This window comes from Rhipicephalus sanguineus, chromosome 7 (genome assembly GCF_013339695.2).
Source record: "Rhipicephalus sanguineus isolate Rsan-2018 chromosome 7, BIME_Rsan_1.4, whole genome shotgun sequence".
Lineage (NCBI taxonomy): Eukaryota > Metazoa > Arthropoda > Arachnida > Ixodida > Ixodidae > Rhipicephalus > Rhipicephalus sanguineus.
The window spans coordinates 81,144,204-81,163,272 of record NC_051182.1 but is presented as its reverse complement, the minus strand read 5'-3'; positions in this window follow the sequence as shown (position 1 = coordinate 81,163,272).

Here is a 19,069-nt window from a genome sequence, read left to right as displayed (position 1 = left end):
ATCGACGAGGACACGGAGAACGACAAACACACTTTATCAACCAAAGAAAGAACTGCAACTTCATTCCCGCTTTGGACGAAGAGCACTCGCGCTGCTTCGTCGCCGTCACCACTGGCACATACGCGCGGCAATATAAATGGGATGCCGACTGAAATGTGCCGTCTAAAAAAGGTCTCAGGTGTGACGTCATTTGACGTTCCACCTGGAATAACCTAAAAAATTAAGTACACTTCGAAGGGTGGCAAAGCAGAACCATTTGGCCGGCCTTCTGCTGATGCAAAAACGCTTATGTATTTCTCATGCCTCTTAAAAATTTACACATCCTGACTATGTCCGCAATTGCGCCTTCTTTAACCTTGCCATATAGGTCGTCCACGTGAAGTTCTCTATATTATATGCGAAGTATCTTAAGGCGGAGCTCAATCCGCTGGTGGTGGTGGTGTGCGGCGTGACCACCCTTACTGCATATGCGCATACCCTCTCCCCTTCCCCATCTCCACCTTCCATCTCCTCTTCCCATCTCCACTTTCCCTCTCCCCTTCCCCCTCTCCACTTTCGCTCTTCCATTTCCGTATCCCCTTGCCCTCTCTACCTTCCCTCTCCCCTCCCTCTTTCCACTATTCCTCTCAAACACGGAAGAGATGCCAAAAATCTCTCCTGCGCAACGCCGCGATGAGCTCGAGCGCGTAGGAGAGGAGAGCTAGACTTCTCCTCTCCTACGCTGCCCCCCTCTCGCTCGCCTGTCGACCGCGTTCCCCGCTCTCCCTGTGAGGATTAACGGCCAGGCTAGATGGGAGATAAGACGCGCGTAGCGTCCCTCTTCGCGTTCCACGACGCGAGGTCGGTATAATGCCCAGCGAGCGCCAACGGAACGCGATCGTGCAAGTGCTCGCATTGCCTCATGGTCCCCTTTAGCGGGAGATGGTGTAATTTTCTTTTCATGGAGATATGGGATGCGTGGACACTTCAGGCATATCCCTCAGATTTGTGTGCCATCTGAGGAGATACACGTGCTCAACTTCCATGCATGTAAATGGCAAAGGTTGGAAGTTTGTGAATTTCTACTTCACAAGCACGTTCAACTTTGGTAGCAAGACTACACGTCAGCAAAAATAAATATCCACGAAAGCTCAGCTACTTCAATAATGCGTTTTCAGTGCATTATCATCGCTCAACAGGCGATCTCGCCCGTCTGCCGATGTTTTTTTTTTCGAAAGAAAAGCAAAAAAATGCGCTACTTGCTGTCGTCCTGATATAGCATTAGACTTCGGCTAGTCGACCAAATACTGGCGTCAGCGTGATGGACTTTTACAGCGAAAGCTGGTACGTAATCGCCACAGCAGACGATATTGCTGGCGTAGTTGAAACTGCACCTCCATCTTTGAAGTGCAGTTTCACAGGTGGGCCCTTGCAACAACCAAGCTTGTGTCAAACAGATCCGAAAATTCTTCGAGCAGAAAATTCACCTGGGCGTTTTCACGAGCCACATTTACACTCGAGGAATTACAGACGTCACAACGGTACACCCCGAGCTGCGAAATGCTTATATCGTTTTCCGGCTACAGAGAATGATCCACCACAACCAACAACAATTACCGTGCTCGTTACAACCGTTGAACTACCGCGTTTTCATGTAGTCTTGACCGCGAATCTATTAAAGATGGCGGCAAGTCCATCACGGTCGGCAAATCCAAGGTGGTCGGCAAATACATCACCATAGTTTTCTCTAACTACCTGAAATAGTTTTTTCTGATGATTTTTTGTGCGAAAACTAAAATTCTTGTTCTAAAAGTGCCTCCTAGATATCCTGTGTGCCTCCTGATATCCACTACCGCGTGCTCGGTAGATTGGGGTCACTGTAGCTTTGGAAGGAACTAAGCCGTCTTGTCTGGTTTTGCATTTTATAACAGTTGCAGGTGATAACCCCGCTGTTTAATACGTCCGATGGTCTTTGTAGAACGGAAATGGCAATGACGCCACACCCCAAGGCACAAGTAGCCACGGCATCCGCACCTGGGGAACAGTCATCTTCAGCAGGGGACGTGTGCGGGGACCGCTGGCAGCTTCTCACACCTACGGTGAACTCTGGTTGCGATGCTCTTTGTACTTCTTTTTCGAAGGCATTGTCAACAAGTCGGTGAAGTGGCGGGATGCCGAGGTTTCTAGATTCTCATTCGTATTACAAATCGGTTATTCTTTAAGCTGTCACGAGTTTCGGTGTCCGATTGTCGAGGGTAGCGACACAAGTGAAACACGGCTGCTCATGTCTATCCCTGGTTTTACAATTTTACACCATAAGCGCCAACCTCTCAGTTGTCGCTATCTTGGTGCTACGTTTCTTTCTGTTATTTTCGAAGAAACGCAGTAATTATCTATGTACAGCAGACCACAATAACTGTGTCATTAGAAATACGCGATTGAGTCAAGGCCAGAAGAATTCCACCGCCTTCGAATCTATGTGCCCGACGGTTCAGATTCAGAATGTAAGAAAACAATGCCTTTGGAAAGGCTACGCGCGGAAAGCCAGTGTGCGAAGAGCGAACATTCGAGAAATCACCGTTGGCTGGTGCATGACATCAAGGCACGGAAATTCCCAACTCTATGAAAGGCAGACGGAGCGATTTTGGAGCAACCATGGCGGGTTGCAGCAGAGTCACCAGCCAGGCAGCGCATCATATTGCGCCAGTATTGCTTATACGGTGACAACCGATGGTCCATTGAAGGCACAGTGAAGCCACAACAAAAGTAATGCTTTGAAAGCCAGCCTATGAGGATGCCAATAATATCTATCGTACCTAGCCAATACACCATATAGGTCCCGCCATCATATAAGGACGGCAACAAAGGCCCGTCATTCCAGGCCGAGGTATAGTATTGGCATTGCCATCCTAAAGAAAGGCAAAAATTCAATATCGTTATATACAATATCGTTATATGCAATAGACGGGGCATAAATGCCGCGTCTTCTTGGTGATAAAAAAAAACGCTTTTGGCAGCTCCGTTCTATTACGAAGGGAACAATGGCCCACACAGTGTCGTAAAGACTGCTGGGTTTGCATTCAGTGCGGCACAAGAGATATGTTAAATATCCGACAATTTTACGATTGCTAGGTAATATGAAATTAAAAAAATCGGCAGATCCCACGACCTGTCGGAACAGATTTAATACGAAGCAGTCAACCAGTACTTCTATGCTGCATTTTATAACTTTTAGCCAAGCGTTGCGAGCTGGATCGAGGCATTTTTGTAAGTGTAGCAGTTGTGTGCCATCGTGGGCTTACCAGGCACGTCGACAACAGCTGCGTTTAGAAAGTAACTTATGGTGTGAGGTAACGTCAGCACTCACGTTAGGGCACATACTTTAGAGCACGTACGTCAGTATTACCGAACCGAAGTGCACTTTACGGTGCAGTCATACGATATCTCACGTAACTTTCATTAACGCGTTCTTCCGGTGTCTAGCAACGGCTGAATATAGCTTGCTGAAGCATAGGAATACAAATGTAATGCTTATTACACTACTACAAAAGCGGAGCCAACACTGGAACCACAGACGGTAGCCTTACATGACGCCTGTATCGTAGGAGTACATATGTAGTGTGCATTGCTTTCTTACAGAATGAGATAGCCAGCACCCCAACCACAATTCACATTGCACCAACTTTACGCCTGCATAGGATGTGTATCCGAAGCATTTCGAGACCAGGTGTGTGCGTGCGGTGGAACACCTGACTTCAGCGCCGAATACTTGGGTTCCATTCCTGCCGGGACCCTTGTTTTTCTTCTTTGCTTTCGCTAGGTCAACGCTGCCGAAGTCAGTTTTTCTGAACGCTCTCGCATTGAAATGACCAATGTCGGTTCTCGCTGTTCCTGGGTAGATATAAACTGTCAATAACGTCTGGTGCATACCCGCGCACTACAGGCCGTGCTCAACGGGCATGTGCCACACGTGTATGGAGGAAAGGGTTTGATGACCTACGCGACAGGATTTTCACGTCATGACCTGACAGTCATATTCGTCAAATCATCTTACCATCCCATGCCAATTCTGGTATACACCCAGTTAAGGAGCCGATCGCGTGAGCACCCAGACGTGGGCGGCTAGATAGATAGATAGATAGATAGATAGATAGATAGATAGATAGATAGATAGATAGATAGATAGATAGATAGATAGATAGATAGATAGATAGATAGATAGATAGATAGATAGATAGATAGATAGATAGAAACGCTGAAAGTGTCTAGAGTTCGCTAATAAATGCGTGGCATTTGTTAAGTACTGCGTTGTCAACTGAGTTTTGCCAGCTGGTGCAAATTCTTCTATGAGAAAGGAAAACAAAAACATAATGAAATAAAAGCATCCTTTACACTGTTTGTAAAAGTTATGCCCTAACTTGTGTGGTACAGCCAGCGTATAAATCGCAATTCCATAAAAACAACAATAAAACGCCTTTATTGATGGAAGTTCTGCAATGCGTAGATGAGTGAGTTCAGTAGAATAAAATTTGTTTGCTTCGCAACGAGCCTTTGCAGTGCCGCGGCTTCTGTGCACGCGCTTTGAAATCTTTTAGCGGCTTTATTAGCGGCGAGCACAAGAAACATTTCGTGTGACTTCCGCCGCACCGCCCACTCCTGTGTTCGCTCGAAGACTGCCTAAATAATAATATTACACAGTGTATGGAGTTTCGTGTCCTAACACCACGGTATGATTATGAGGGACGCCGTAGTGGAGGGCTCCAGGAATGTCGACTATCTGGTGTTTTTTAACGTGCACTGACATCGCACAAGACTGCTTGGATTACAGGATCGTAGCTTTTCGGTGTGCGCGCTAGAGCGATTTGCCTTTCAAGACTGCGGTATCGCCCGAGGAATGTCCACATGAGCGATCAGTTATGCTTTCAGTCTCAACGCTTCAGGCGCCGAGACGTGTTCACTTGAAACAAACGTTCCCTGTGTTCGGGAGGCTGGAGAAGCACCGCGACGCCATGTTTTGCTCAGGAGTTTTACGCCCCTGTAGACCTGACATTGAGGTAGCGGCGTAGTGGCTGGTCGTGAAACACTTGTACCTTGACAGGTATCCCGCCCATGATGGTTCAAAAGTGGTTCCATGCCTTCAAAATTGAGGGGGTGGGGGGAGAGGACGGGATCTCAGAAAATGCGTACACTTTTCAGCTTCTTCAGGCCATAGGGTTTCCTTTGTTCATCGGTACGTGGTTACATACCCTTGTTCGGGCTCCCAGCATCGGACAGCGCGCCCTTCAGTAGACATTCGATAGTCATCACAGCAAAAAAAAAGAAACGCCAGACCTGCGCGGAATGCGCAACACGGTCACAGCGAAAGGTGGAAGAGCGGCATTTCTAGAGCCCGTTATAAACTCTATTGTTGCTACAATTACAAGTACACTAGCAACGTACCCACTACGCCACAAATAATTTTGCGAAGTTGGGAAGCACCCACCACAACATTATTCGTCATTCTGTGGAGAAGCGAGGAACCATCTGTGAGGCACCATGAGCACTTTGTTGATGCGATGGTAGATGACGATGAAGAATTATGGCTGAGCCCTTAGTAATGGGTTGGAAGCTTTAACCAACCCACTAGTTGCGTAATTCGCATTGTGTGACGCCCGCTCGCTATTGAACTCTCCCATCACGCTTTATGACACGTTAACGAGAGAAATAGTGACGGAGAGTTTATTAACTTTATTGAGACCTTGAGGAAATGGATCATGGGAGCCTTATGGGCTTCTTGACATCCAATAGAAGTGCACTGCGAGGAACCCACTACAATATGTCATAATTTCTGTGAAGAAGAGAAGCAGCCACTATTCTGTGGAGAACCGTGGTACCCGCTAAATACCTCAAAGACATTATGTTGACTTTGTTGACGCTGTGTCTAATGATGATGAAGAATTATTTCCAGATCCCTTTGTAATGGGTTGGAAGCATTCAACAACGTTCACGTTGCGCAATTCGCGTTGTGTGACGGCTGGTTATAAAATTCGCGATGTGTGACTCCTGGCTGTTATTTTACTCTTCTACCACACTACATTACATATTTTATTGTGGCTCCTTCCTGACATCAAGCCTGTAAGTGGTCATTTTGCAAAGCATCCTCAGGCACCGGCATGGCTCTTACGTAGAACACTGGGCTTCCACGCAGAGGGCCCATGTTCGAACATTGTTCCATCCCAGATATTTTTTTCTTATTTCGTTTTTTTCTTATATCCAGCGATAGTGGTTACGGACACCGGTGGCGGCGGCGGCGGCGGCGGCGGCGGCGGCGTAAAACTACGGCGCCAAAAACGGCCCTTGTTATCTTATAACATCTTTTGCTGTAAAACGGACAGCAACACCGAGACAGGATCCGATTTTACGGCGATACCCAGTGAGAAAGCAGCTGCTTTCGATTGTGCAGACAACTAAAAAACTTTACGCCGCATATCTGTGTTCGTGTTGCGTTCAGTAAGTAGTTCGTTTCCTTTATCGCGTGTTACTTTCCGTGCATTTAGTATGTGAAGGATGTGCTGTATTTATTAAGGTCTGCAATAGCACGTATTTTCATTGGCGTTTTTAGTTTCTTAATACCCATGTGATGGACTTTGTTATGCGTGTTCAAGTACATTACTTAAGTCTTTTCCCTTAGTGATGCTTTCAGCATACGCATGTCATCTTTGTTGTTCTCTTGTCGCGTTGTCGTTTGTCATTTAAGAAACCGTTTTTCGGTCATCCTTCCACGCTCGTTTCATGCAAGGAAATGCTGGATTTCCAACACTCAGCGTTCGAATACTTCTGACGTTATCGAATTCTTTCAGACTCTAGCTGCAGTCACCGTTTAATAAAGAAATACGCCATGTGCTCTCAGGTTGTTCAAGGTGAATGTAAGTTCCAGTTGTATCGAATGCCTGTTCAAGTGTAGACGTTTACTTCTTTCATTTTGTATCACACTTCGCTTTTCACTTACTTCCATCTGAATTTTCGGTAACCTGACAACATAAATAAGCGCTAACGCGGAGAATTTTGGCTGTGTGTGTTGGTGAGTGGTGCCTTTTTCGGGGTTTGTAATATAAGATTGCCATTCAAAATAATTACAGTATCTTCTACGCACGTGCTACCTGCAAGCAACTGGTCAACAGAATCAAGCGCGACATTGTTTCCAAAAATTGCAGTATGTCTACTATGTGTATAAATGTGTAATAAACCTGCCTGCTGTGTCAGCTTCTCTACGCTGATCATCCTTGCTGCTTGCCTGAAGACAAAAGTGTGGGCAACATATATTTAGTTACGTGCACGAAAATCTACGTCATGTTAAATTACCCTCAATGTAAAACGCCAGAAAGGCATTCGCATAGCCAGAGAAAAGAGTGGCAAGAACCGGTGTTAAAGGCTGGAAACAAAAAGAACCTTGACGCTGTCGACAAAGAAGGCTGGCTAGAAATATTGGAGCTGCCAATATTTATACGATATTGGGGATGCGTAAGACGAACAATATTTGCTAAAGCAGTCTTTGCCAGCATTGGAGACAAGCTCGACAGACAATATGGGCAAGAGCCCACTTTCCAAATATTGCGCCACTATTGCCTTCTAATATTGAACCAACGCACATTAGGGTGTAGTAAACCCCAAAATATAATGTGTCACCAATACTTCTGTCAAGGTTTGCGAACCTTATGCACAAATCGGTGCAATGCTAGCGTGCAGCCTGTGCAGAGCCTAATAGTCGCCCCGCCCACGCCCTCAAAGGATCATCAGAAAAAAAAACGAGATGGTTTATGATTACGGTGCACAACACTATCCGTGGAATAAGCAAAATTTCTCCACTAAATTCAGCGACAGAGGTAAAGGACACACTTAGTTACGAGCAATGCTTTCGCTTCTACTCGTCATAAGAACTTATGGGTGACCCCACAGTGCTGGTTTTCATCGTCCGTTTTGTTTTTCATCGCTTCTAAAAAGTTTTTTTAACACGAAAGTGTTTTATGGCGGAGTGCACCAAGATTCCAGTGACTTATTTCCGTCACGGAAATGACGTCGAAAAATATACACGATCAGATGGCAAATAAAAAAGTTCCGTCAACGGGCATCGAACCCACGACCGCTCTGTCCGCAACAACAGTTGTCGGGCACGCTATCCACTGCGCCACTGTCACAGACTCTAGCGGCTTTACAAACGCGCCTTTTATATCTACCACTCTCCCGGTCGGCTGGGTGGTGTTGCCCTCTGGGAGCGGTAAAAAATCACAGCATATCCACGGAGTGAATGATGATGAGTGGGCGAAGCTGCGGAGGTTCATCGGTAAACCGTGAATCTTCCGTGAATTCTGTTCAGTACATCATCACCGACGTTAGATCGGGCGCGTTTATACTAAAGGTTCGATGAGTTATGACGACTTGCAGCTCGCTTTAATTTTACATTTACGCTGTGAATTTTCATTGTGTAGAAAACCATTGCTTTAGAAAACATCTGGCGTCTTTCGTTAAGCAGCTGGCGTCTTTTCGTTTTGCTTTAGAAACATCTGGCGTTATTTCGTTTTGCTTTTAGAAAACATCTGGCGTCTTTCGTTGGTTTATTTCATAAATCAACGGCGTTCTGAACAAAATTTTATTGTTTATTCAGGCACAGGAGAAATCTCACCAGGCACTACCTTGAAGGTAAACAATGGCTGCTAATGGGAATGAGAGACAGAAGAAGTCGGCTTTTAGCTAAAACTTACACTTCTACTTCTACTAACGTTTCCTACTGGAACATGCCAATGGCTGCTAATGGGGAATGAGATAGAAAAATTCGGCTTTTAGTTAACGCGCACGCTGCGAATTTTTTATTGTTCAACAAGGCACAGGAAAAACCTCCCACCGGCACCACCTTCGAGGTCAAGATCTGGTAGTACCAGATCTTGACCAGAGTACGACTAGTACCAGACTACGACTACGAGGGACGAATGGGTGCCGCCTTAAGGAGCTTCGCCCCTAAAAGTAATTCGTCATTACTGTGGACTCCGCGATTAGCACCTGCAACGCGTTACACGTCCGTCCCATTGGGCGCGTTTTCAATAGAAGTTCAATTTTGTCAATGCCTTAACACACCGCCAGGTGGTGACCTTTGCCCAAGCGTCGTAAAAGCATCGGCCTAGCTCATAGCATCACGCTAATCCAAACCAAAAATAGCTCTGCGACGCGCGCCTGCGTCACCTGCCTGTAACATCGCGTTCCCCGCTCACGCGCTCGCCCCGAAAAAAATCGCGGCCGGGCTACCGGGGCGGCACTACGCGCTTTGCGTTTGCCTCTAGTCCATCCGTGGTATTCATTTCAACATGTCGCGGAATGGTGACCAAGTTCCGCGTCCAATATGAGACGCTCTTCTGGTTATCACACCTCGTTCTATGATTACGCTTTCACCGTTAACTACTACAGCAACCACAAGGGCTTGTTTAATCTATCAACATGGACGTTAGTCGTCGGGATGAAGATGTACCACCAATCATCAAAGTGCGTGCATACACGTTAAACGGTGCCACTGCTGCCAGACATCAATATACATTGTGCAAACTCTGTTATGTGAATGTATAGTAAACATTCAGTTACTGCTGTAAGGGCACGCTGTACTTTCGTGTTAATCCGATTCCTATGACGGAGGGATCAACCATGTTTTTTTCTTTAGACCCTCTTCCATTCGACCTTTTAAATTTAAGCTGCGGTACTTGCTACCAATTGATCATCATGTCCACGACACGCTTCATTCCACTCACTAGTCATTAGGGTCAAAACCTTCAGCCTGACGGTGCCCACTGCAAGGCAGAGAGCCTCTGCCATCCTTCTGCCAATCAAACCGGTGCTGCGTTATCCCTGCAAATATTTCATTACCACTTGCCCAGCTCACTTGCTGCGCCATCCCTAGCCCGTTTGTCTCGGAATGCAGTCTGTTAATGTTTATGACCAGGGGTTATCTCGTCCTGGTCACCAATGAAAATGTGTAAAACGCTATGCAATGCGCTCTCGAACACAGCTGCTAGAGTGAATAAAAGCACAATTGTAAACATCAAGCGCATCTTTTTTTATTCCATTATCACTGCACTCGAGTTTGCAAGGGACATCTGCCGCTCGTAAGCCTTTCCGGCTACTTTCCTCTTTGAAACGCATTCATGTCGTCGTCAGCCACTGTTCTGGTTCTTTAGGGCAAGGGTAGCAGCGACGGCAGCAGCAGGGCCGGCTCCTGATGGTCTCGCAAGGAAGGCCACTACAATGAAGGAAACAAAACAATCGACAAACTCGTGCATTCGACATTAACAAGAATCCACCGATTATCCACGCACGACCATGACCGCTTGGTTTTTAGTAAGCATTAACAAAATAATCGGTATTTTTCATATATTTTAATGATAGTAACATATTCTTAAAGTTCTTTGAATTTTGTGTACTTTAGGATTGCATTAGCCGAGTCATATTATGGGAAGTCTTGTGTTTTACGATGTTTTTACGTTGTCAGAAGGTGTCGTATTGCTTTTTTCTTGTGGTAAATGATGAAGGCCTGATTAATTCACTTGTTCTCTGATTGAAACAAATTCATAGACGTTATTTAACATCCTAGATGTTAAGAAAAGCTTTTGCTGGTTTCAGTATTGCAGGGCAAAATGACAAGGTCAATAACCTCATGGTGATTCTCTCAAACGAGTTATGCCGTGTATTGTAGCAGTCGAAAATAGGACGCACGCGCTAAGATGGTGTGCATAACACCATATAGTCCAACTTAATATCAAGCTAACTTGCTTAGAGAGAAGGCTTAGGCCATTCTTGCTGCCTTCTAATTGATGCATCCGAGATACTCTCAAACAACTAGCTATCATTGCGATGGCGCAATAGGGAAGCGGCGCTGGAAGTTCCGCGGTGTCGGCGATGCCGCCCTGGCGGTCAAAGCGCGCATACTCCAGCCGCTCCCACGTACGAGAGTGGAGACTGCTTAAGGCGATGCAGGCGCGTATCGGCCAAACAAAACAAAATGATGCTGGCGGTAGTGTTGCGCATTCAAGTGCCACAATACGTAGAAATGAGGCAGGACGTATCTTTCTATGCTTTTCATTCTAAAACATATGAATAGGAAGGGATGCGGCGTTGCATTCCGGTAGTCAGCCGATCACAGTACGTTCTGCTCTTGCTCTCCTGTCTAGTGGCGTCGGGCTGGTTTCTAAACCGAATTGTGCGTGTCTGCTAGATTTATTCGACAGTGAGGGCCACCAGTGGAAACCAGGACCAACGAGCAGAATTTAATTGGTGTTTTGCAGTAAATAAAAGGTACATATTATGCAGCATGCGGCAGATGTAAATTTTTTTTCATCTGACCACCACCAAGCTCCTTCTGATACCACCGCGTGCAGTGAATGATACGATAGGCAGGTAGGCTGCATTATTTGCAAACAGTTACGCAGAAGGAAACCTGCCTGTCTACGAGCTGCGTACGGGGGCACGTTCGCCGAAGCCCCTGAACTGTTATGAGAATTACGCACGCGATGGATGCCTCCATGTAACTTCACTCGTGCTACAGACAGAGTTCTTGTCACCAACAAAGCAGCGGACTACTCGAATTTAAGCTTTCTGGAGTCAGCCGACGCGGTAAAGCTTCTTTGTGCATTGGCTGCCGCGGCGAAGTAACATCGGAATTCATGCCTCGTTAGAAAGGGAGTATCTTGGAGTTTTACTCGCCGTTTAACTCGCCTAACGTGCAATGTTAGTTTTTTAGCTTGCCTGTGTCTGCTGAGAATAACGGTGTCAGATCAACATCGACAATTGCTGGCGTTTTACGTACCAAACAAGGTATGATTATAAGGCACGCCGTAGTTTGGGAATCAGGATTATTTTTACCACATCGGTTTCTTTAATGCGCACATAAATCTCAGTGTGCGGTTGTTCTTTGTATTTCAATCCCATCGAAATACGGCCACCGTGGCCAGGAATCTATCCCGCGCCCTCGAGCATAATAGCGCGACACCATACATGCCATTCTAGCACGGTGGTTTGCTTGATCAACGACTGCGTGCATACATACCACGGCAGAAAAACACTGACGCAGCTACAGCTTGCCTCTTTTTTTTACTGCAGTAGTAGGCAGCTGGTATCGACGCAGCACGTACTTATCAATGAAGGCTTGTGAGCCTGCACTAGCTTAACACAAATCTCAGCACGCAACAAGAAAATAGTGACGACGGAGTCACCACCACGGCACAGCAGTGTCTCTTCGACGCCGTATGCACAGACGCAGTCCGCTTTGCAGGGCTTCACTCCGTTTTCCAGTGCTTTCCTTAGAAATTAGCCTCCAGACAAAGTTATTTTTTTCAAAACCATAGTGCAGTATTACTGGCGCAACGGCTGCTCGAGGTGTTCGCGCCAAAATCAAGCACGGAAACGGCGCACGCGCGTGCACTCACCGTGGTGCAGTGCGGCCGGTCGTCTGGGCGCGAGCCGCTCGGTTATGTCGCGACTCCCCGCCAGGCGCCCTTTTTCGGCGCGCCACCTATCCGATACCATACGTGCTCACTAAGCTCCCGTGCTGTACTGTTGCATATATATATATATATATTTTTTTTTCGAGCTTACGGTACCACTAAACTTGGGCGCCCTATCAAGCGCTATCTATGGGGTCCATCGCTAACGCCTAAATAAAAGCCTTTTCAAGTAGTTGGAATGCTACGCCCTAACTTATTCCTGAATCTCGATCCCCTGCCACCGACTCAACCATGTCTGAAGACGCATCTAGTCAGGAGTCCCAGCAAATGTCTCCTGCTCCATCTCTTATATGATCTGGTCTACCTCGCCACTAGGACCCTTCTATTTTCTGCGGCAAAGACGATGAGATAACGCCCTGGAGGGGCGGCCGTCGACGTAAGAGTATGAAAGCGTTCTCAACAAATGTGACGAAGCCGCGGAATTGAGCCACAGCTTTTTACCTTGCTGGTGTGGGCAGTCTCTGGTACACCATCCACGAGAAGGAGGTACCAACACGGTTCACGTTCAAGGCCTCGATAGCAGCCGTATCCTCACCCTTCATTGCGCAAGCTGCGCGCGGAATCAGAATTGCGGGAGCGCGCATTGCAGCCGGGTGGACCTTTTGATAGCTATATTGAAGATGTCCCGGACTTCTGTAAGAGAGCGACCACCGGCATGACACGCAAATACTGCCTGGCGCTAAATGCCGACTCATCTTCACGCCGTCGCTCATCATCGCCGATTCGGCCTCATGCCATTACTCAGGAGGAGGACAGCTAACTGTCGCAGTCCATGAGGCTAGAGCTGGGACACCTTTGAATTGTTTATAACCTTGTCGTAGCCCGTCCAATAATATAGAGGTGTTTGTAGATGATATTGGCGCATCTGGACACACGAACCGCTGTGTGTGTTGTGGACGCGGAACTTTGCGTTTACTTCGGAGAGTCACCAAGCACCTTTCTGTACTGTATTTGCGTGCTGCCAGTGCCTTGCGTACACCCTCGTAGCGTCTTGCACTGCTTGTGTCAACATTGAGGACGTTGTGTCGAAATCATAATCATTTATTCCTGTTCCCATGGTGTTATCTCCCACATTATTTGGGTAAATCCCGCTGCTCACCGCTGCTTCACTAAATTCAGGAAGTGTACAGCTCGCGCCTAACCATGCGCAGCGATGCGTAGCCCGAAACTAATTCGTACTCCCGAGGAACAAGCCACGGTCCGAGTAGCAATGCTTACCGCTACGCAAAAACTAAATCGGCGGCGCCGAGGAGATCCAGTCTCCGTGGCGTGGGAATCGGAACAGAACAGACACCGTCGGCAAGATCCCGATTACAGGGATTGCATACGCGAGCCGGATGCGAGGTCGAGCAAAGTTCAAGCCAAGTTAAATCAAACGTTCAAAAACATTACGGCCCAAGCCAAGTTAAGCAAAAAATAAACAAAGATACAGCCAAGTTCAAGCCAAGTTGAACTTCGCTGCAGCCAAGTAAAACAAGTTCAAGCCAAGTTCAACATCGCTAAAGGCAGGCTGTGCCTAGATTCAGTAAGAAATACATCTAGGCACAACCAGCCCTGTCCTGCTCGCGCCTTTTCCACTCCAATAATATGTCTAAGATGGGAACACTTGTTGCGGCGGCCGCTCCGAGCCTTTATGCCTCCCATATCAAAGCAAGGCATGTTACAGTACTCGAGACAGCGTTTGCCGCAGACACTGTGCCAATGCTTATGTTGGTGTCACATCCGACTGCATCGGAAGCAGTAAAAAATGGAGACTACACTGAACTACGAGGGACATCGCGCCCCAATGGGAAAGCGAGTGACGTCGCAAGCATCTGCAAAGACTGCGTTCGCCAAGCTTTTAGATTCAGATCAACGTTTTTGTGTAAATTTCGTATTCATGCCTAAATCGTGGGCTCAGCAGACACGCGGAGTAAAATATAATGGCAAGGGAAGCTCATCTTCCGGCGTAACGGCGTACTGTGAGACATTGGTATTGGAAAATGCAGTGCCCTTGTCCCACAGCTAAATATGATTGTTGGACCGTTGTGACGCTGGGTGCTGGCACGTGGGCACACAGGTCCAAGCAGATAGCCAATGCTGCAGCCACAATTGAAGTTGTCCGGAAATAACACTTTGGTGGAGTTTCTGAAAGAATTCGAAGCGTTGATGTGGGACCAGGGTAGTATATTTCACTGCTATGCAGAATACGGCGTTCGATTCCTCCTTCAGGCGTAATTTTGATTACTTGCTTCCATCGCAATAATTCACGACATGACAATGCTGCTGGCCCCGGCGGCGCTTTTCCGAAGATTTCCGAAGTCTGGCTTGTAATACAATGCCAATCACCTGTGACGAATACCCGGATGCCGCGGTGTGCGGGTATGTAACACATGTGCCTGTTGAAAATGACCTCATGTCGTAGGCGGCCAGGAAATAAGGTTATTCATGCCATGACCCGCGAATTGTGTTCGTCGTACACTCGAGCTCTCGTGTGCCACTTTTGGTATTTACGAAATTATGGAGACGCCCACAACAGCGCGAAGACCTTCGAGGCTGTTTGGCTGGCGAGACAGAAAGATAGATAGAGATATAGGGAAATAGAAACCGCCAAAGTGCGGTTTTGTAGCGTTACCAACGCTTGCCTAGCCGGAGCCGATTTCGCGTGGATCCTCATGAGCCGTGCTGCGCATGCGCATGCGCGAGGATCAGTGCGCAGCCGGCATCTCACGAGCTCTCCGCCACCGTCACGCGCGGCTCACCGCTGCTGGTGGCGGAGAGCGGGAGGAGTGGCGTCGTAGGCGGGCAGACACACTGGCGCCGGCGCGCGCGACTCGCCGCTGCTGTCTGTGCATTCGAGAATGGTGACGTCGTTGCCATTGCGCGCGCAGCTATTAACGCGATAGCGTTAAGAGCTCGTATCGCAGAAATTCGGCCGTCGGTGTATAGCGGAGCAAATTGCGGTAGTGTTGGCCTTGTCTGACCCAGAGCGTTCCTACATTTACACCGACTCGAGGAAGGCAATCGGAGCTTTCGAATCGGGCAACGTCGCTCGAGAGGCGGCCTCCATTCTAGAGAAGAGGGCTTGTCCCGGCTCTCATTTTATCACTTGGTTCCCTGCACACATGGGGAAGAACGTTCTCGAGGGCTTCCCAAACCTCAACGAGCTGGCCCACGATCGTGCGCGAGAACTGACGCGCCGCGGGGGTCTGGAGGCTCCGGAGGGGCAGGAAGGGACTCAGCAGAATGATCCACTTGTGACATTTAATGAGGTAACAAAGCATTACCAACTTGGCAGGAGAGTCTATCCTCTTCCTCACCCGAAGCTCAGCAGAGCTCAGTCAGCTACTCTGAGAATGTTGCAGACGGGGTCTTTCCTGTCGCGGGGCATTATCAGTAAGATGTACTCGGACGTTGACCCCGGTTGCCCCGACTGTAGTGAAACGTTTTGCTCCATGGCTCACATGCTCTGGCGATGTCCCGCATTGCCTCAAACCCTTCTCTCCAGCGAAGCCGAATGGGAGGAGGCCATCCGAAGCACGGCACTCCGACAGCAAGCCCAGGCTACCCAGAGGGCCCAGGAAACGGCGGAGCGTCACGGCGTTCTGTCCTCTACGTGGGCGCGGCCAGCAGTTACAACGGCCTCCCGTTAGGGGGTCGTAACTCCTCAGGATCCAATAAAGTTCGTTGTCTGTCTGTCTGTCTGTCTGTCCATGCACAGCTTTGTTCTACAGTTATCGTTCTTTTAATGAGTACGTGAGCGAAACGGTAGAGAAACAGCGCTATCTCGTCAAATACCACTTAATCATTGCAGAAAACACAATTTACAATTCATTTAGAAGGTGGTCAATGTAGCTGTTAAAGTTGGGCGCACACCGGACTGCTCAGCGAGTACAAAATATGCATGTGCTATTTTCTGAGCTCCGCTGTTGCATGGCTCGATGGTTCATAGGGGCATCTCACGCGGCTGCGATGAAATCCGTATTCACAAAAACATACTTGTGGCAGAGTGCTATGGCGCAGGAACAACTGTGGGTATTTGCTCTATCGATCGACTGCCCTGCACTCGCTGGCGCAACGTTGCTGCACTGACTCCAGTCAGGTTGCTGTCGCAGTGGCTACCGGTTTTTTTTATTAAACTTGCGTGAAGGGAACTTTGGCACTATATGCGATGCCCGTTAGTTCCCACGTGTTCTATGAGAATTCTGCGCAGGTGGTACAATTTTAAAACTAGTAAATCGCTACTTTAAAAGGACAGAGTGTTGGGCGAGCTGGTACTCCATTACTACAAAAACTGCGCAAAATAAACAGGGACAAGTGAGACACACGCACTGTGCTTGTGCATGTGTCTCACTTGTCCCTGTTTATTTTGCGCATTTTTTGTAGTAAATCGCTACAACAGACAGACACGGCACCCTGTAAATATTTCCAGGATTAAGCAAATAACGATTCATCAGCTAAAATATCACCTAAAATAATTACTGCCTGGCAGGCGCGATTTAAAATAGTCGCGTATAACACTGCGCAATACAGCTGTTTGTCGGCGATCGTGCTGTATTCAATGCAGGTATGTTAACAGCACTTGTTTAGCTAATCTATTTCACATACCTTAGACTGATCCACATGTTTATTTCAATCACACGAGAACTATGGTAATTTAGTAGACTTTCGCTCTCCTCCTTAAATTTGTACGACGTATTACGATTAGTCATATGAGTTCCTAAATAAGCAGCAACTGTTGTACATTGTGTATTAAGGTTTTCCAATGAAGACGGCGCCAAATAGCGGTGCGAACACAATGCTGGAAGAACGGCAGACGGTTCGCTCTCCCAGACAGGGCGCCCCGTCTGGCAGCGTGTCCCGCAATTAAAGATTGCTAGAATCGGCGCCGTGTATGTCATTCTTTTCGCGTCCTGTGTGCTGCGCTTTTTGTACCTAGCTGTCTGAGTTATGTACCAACAAGTCCGGTTAGGCGCAGTCATATAGTCCTTAAAATTATTTTGCGCAAAGGATCTTACCCATGAAAAGAGCCAAGATGAGAAAGCCGTTGACGGGAGACATTTTTATCTCCGCTGCAAAATGTGGCACTAGAAGAAAAATGTTTTGCTAAAGTTAGTGAAGAATGCGTATGGAAAAATAGCGCCATTATATTCGCACGAAAGAATATTTACGACGGAGAGGCCATGTTCACCTCTTTCAACGTATCTTGTAATGTCTTTGGTCATTAGATATAAATACTACTGAGGAAAGGCCACGGCCACCGGAAAAGCTAGACGTGCATTTATTTACGTAGATGTCTTCGCAAAATAAATCTACGGTGCAAGGATCTACGTACATTACACATAGGCGCCAGATGACATTGCGAAATGGAATGTACAATTCTCGCAGATAATGAAAAATTTTAACGCTGCACTCTATTTTGTGAGCACAATGTGCAGTGTGCTTTCTCTATAATTAATACTTCTTAGGTAAGCAATGTAATGTAAGAAGCGCGGCTAACGTATCGAGGGCAACAGTGTCACTGCAGCTACAGCAATAATTAACGAAAACAGTGCTGGTAAAGCCTTCCGCTGCATTTAGAGAAACAACCTGGCTAATATACCGCCTTACTGAATGCCGCGCACGGAAGTTCGCAGATACCTGCAGCACTCAAAGTTTAAAGCCGTCCAGTAGGCTCGTGTGGTATAATATCAAAGCGGGAATCCTTGACACGCACTATGGCTGCGTTAGTCTTTTGGGCGATAGCGCTGCCTTCATCGTCAGAGCAAGGGGCGTCGTCTACGATGCTGCGCGATTGTCAAGATTGACACGCTGAGCAGTTGGCGTAACAAATGCGCGAGCCGTCTAAAACCAGATATATTTGTCTTCGATACACTGGAATAACGAGAAATTACTTTGCAGGCCTCGTTTACGTGGCAGTGGTGGCAGTGAGGTTTTATACATACTCATTTGCATAGCCTCGTGCAGGCTTTTCCATAGCAAGTATGGGTACGTCGTCCCTCGCACTCATGCTACCATAATCATGCTACCGTAACAACTAGCCCAACCTTCAATACTATTGTTTTTCCATAGGGCTAGCAAGGTTTAACGGCCCCGTCCCATAATCTCCCGCCCCGTGGCCACTCGACGTTAGAAATATTAATATCTGGGGTTTTACGTCACAAACCCAGGATACGATTATAAGAGACGCAGTCGTGGATGTCTCCGCCGTAGTGGCTGACAGGACTGGGTGCAGCCTCCTGCCCCTTTGCACATGACTATGATCATTTGGTTTCTCTTTCCAGAGTGAATGCATTGCACAAATATACAACTTATTCGGTAGTCGGATAGAAATTTTTTGCCATTTTCATTCCTCGGTTGATTTTGCGATGCATTCAGGCTTTACTAGAGTCTCGGATTTCATCATGTTTATTTATGCTTTTAGTGGCCTTCTTACAGATAGCATTGCCCATATGGCGCTTTTTTATTGTAATGTAACAGCAAGTTTGCAGCCCTGACAAATATGAGGCTCCTTGTCTAAATGTTGGCTCCTGCGACATTTCTTGCTCGTCGATTTGTCATGAAATCATATATCCATTTTCTTAAAGGAAATT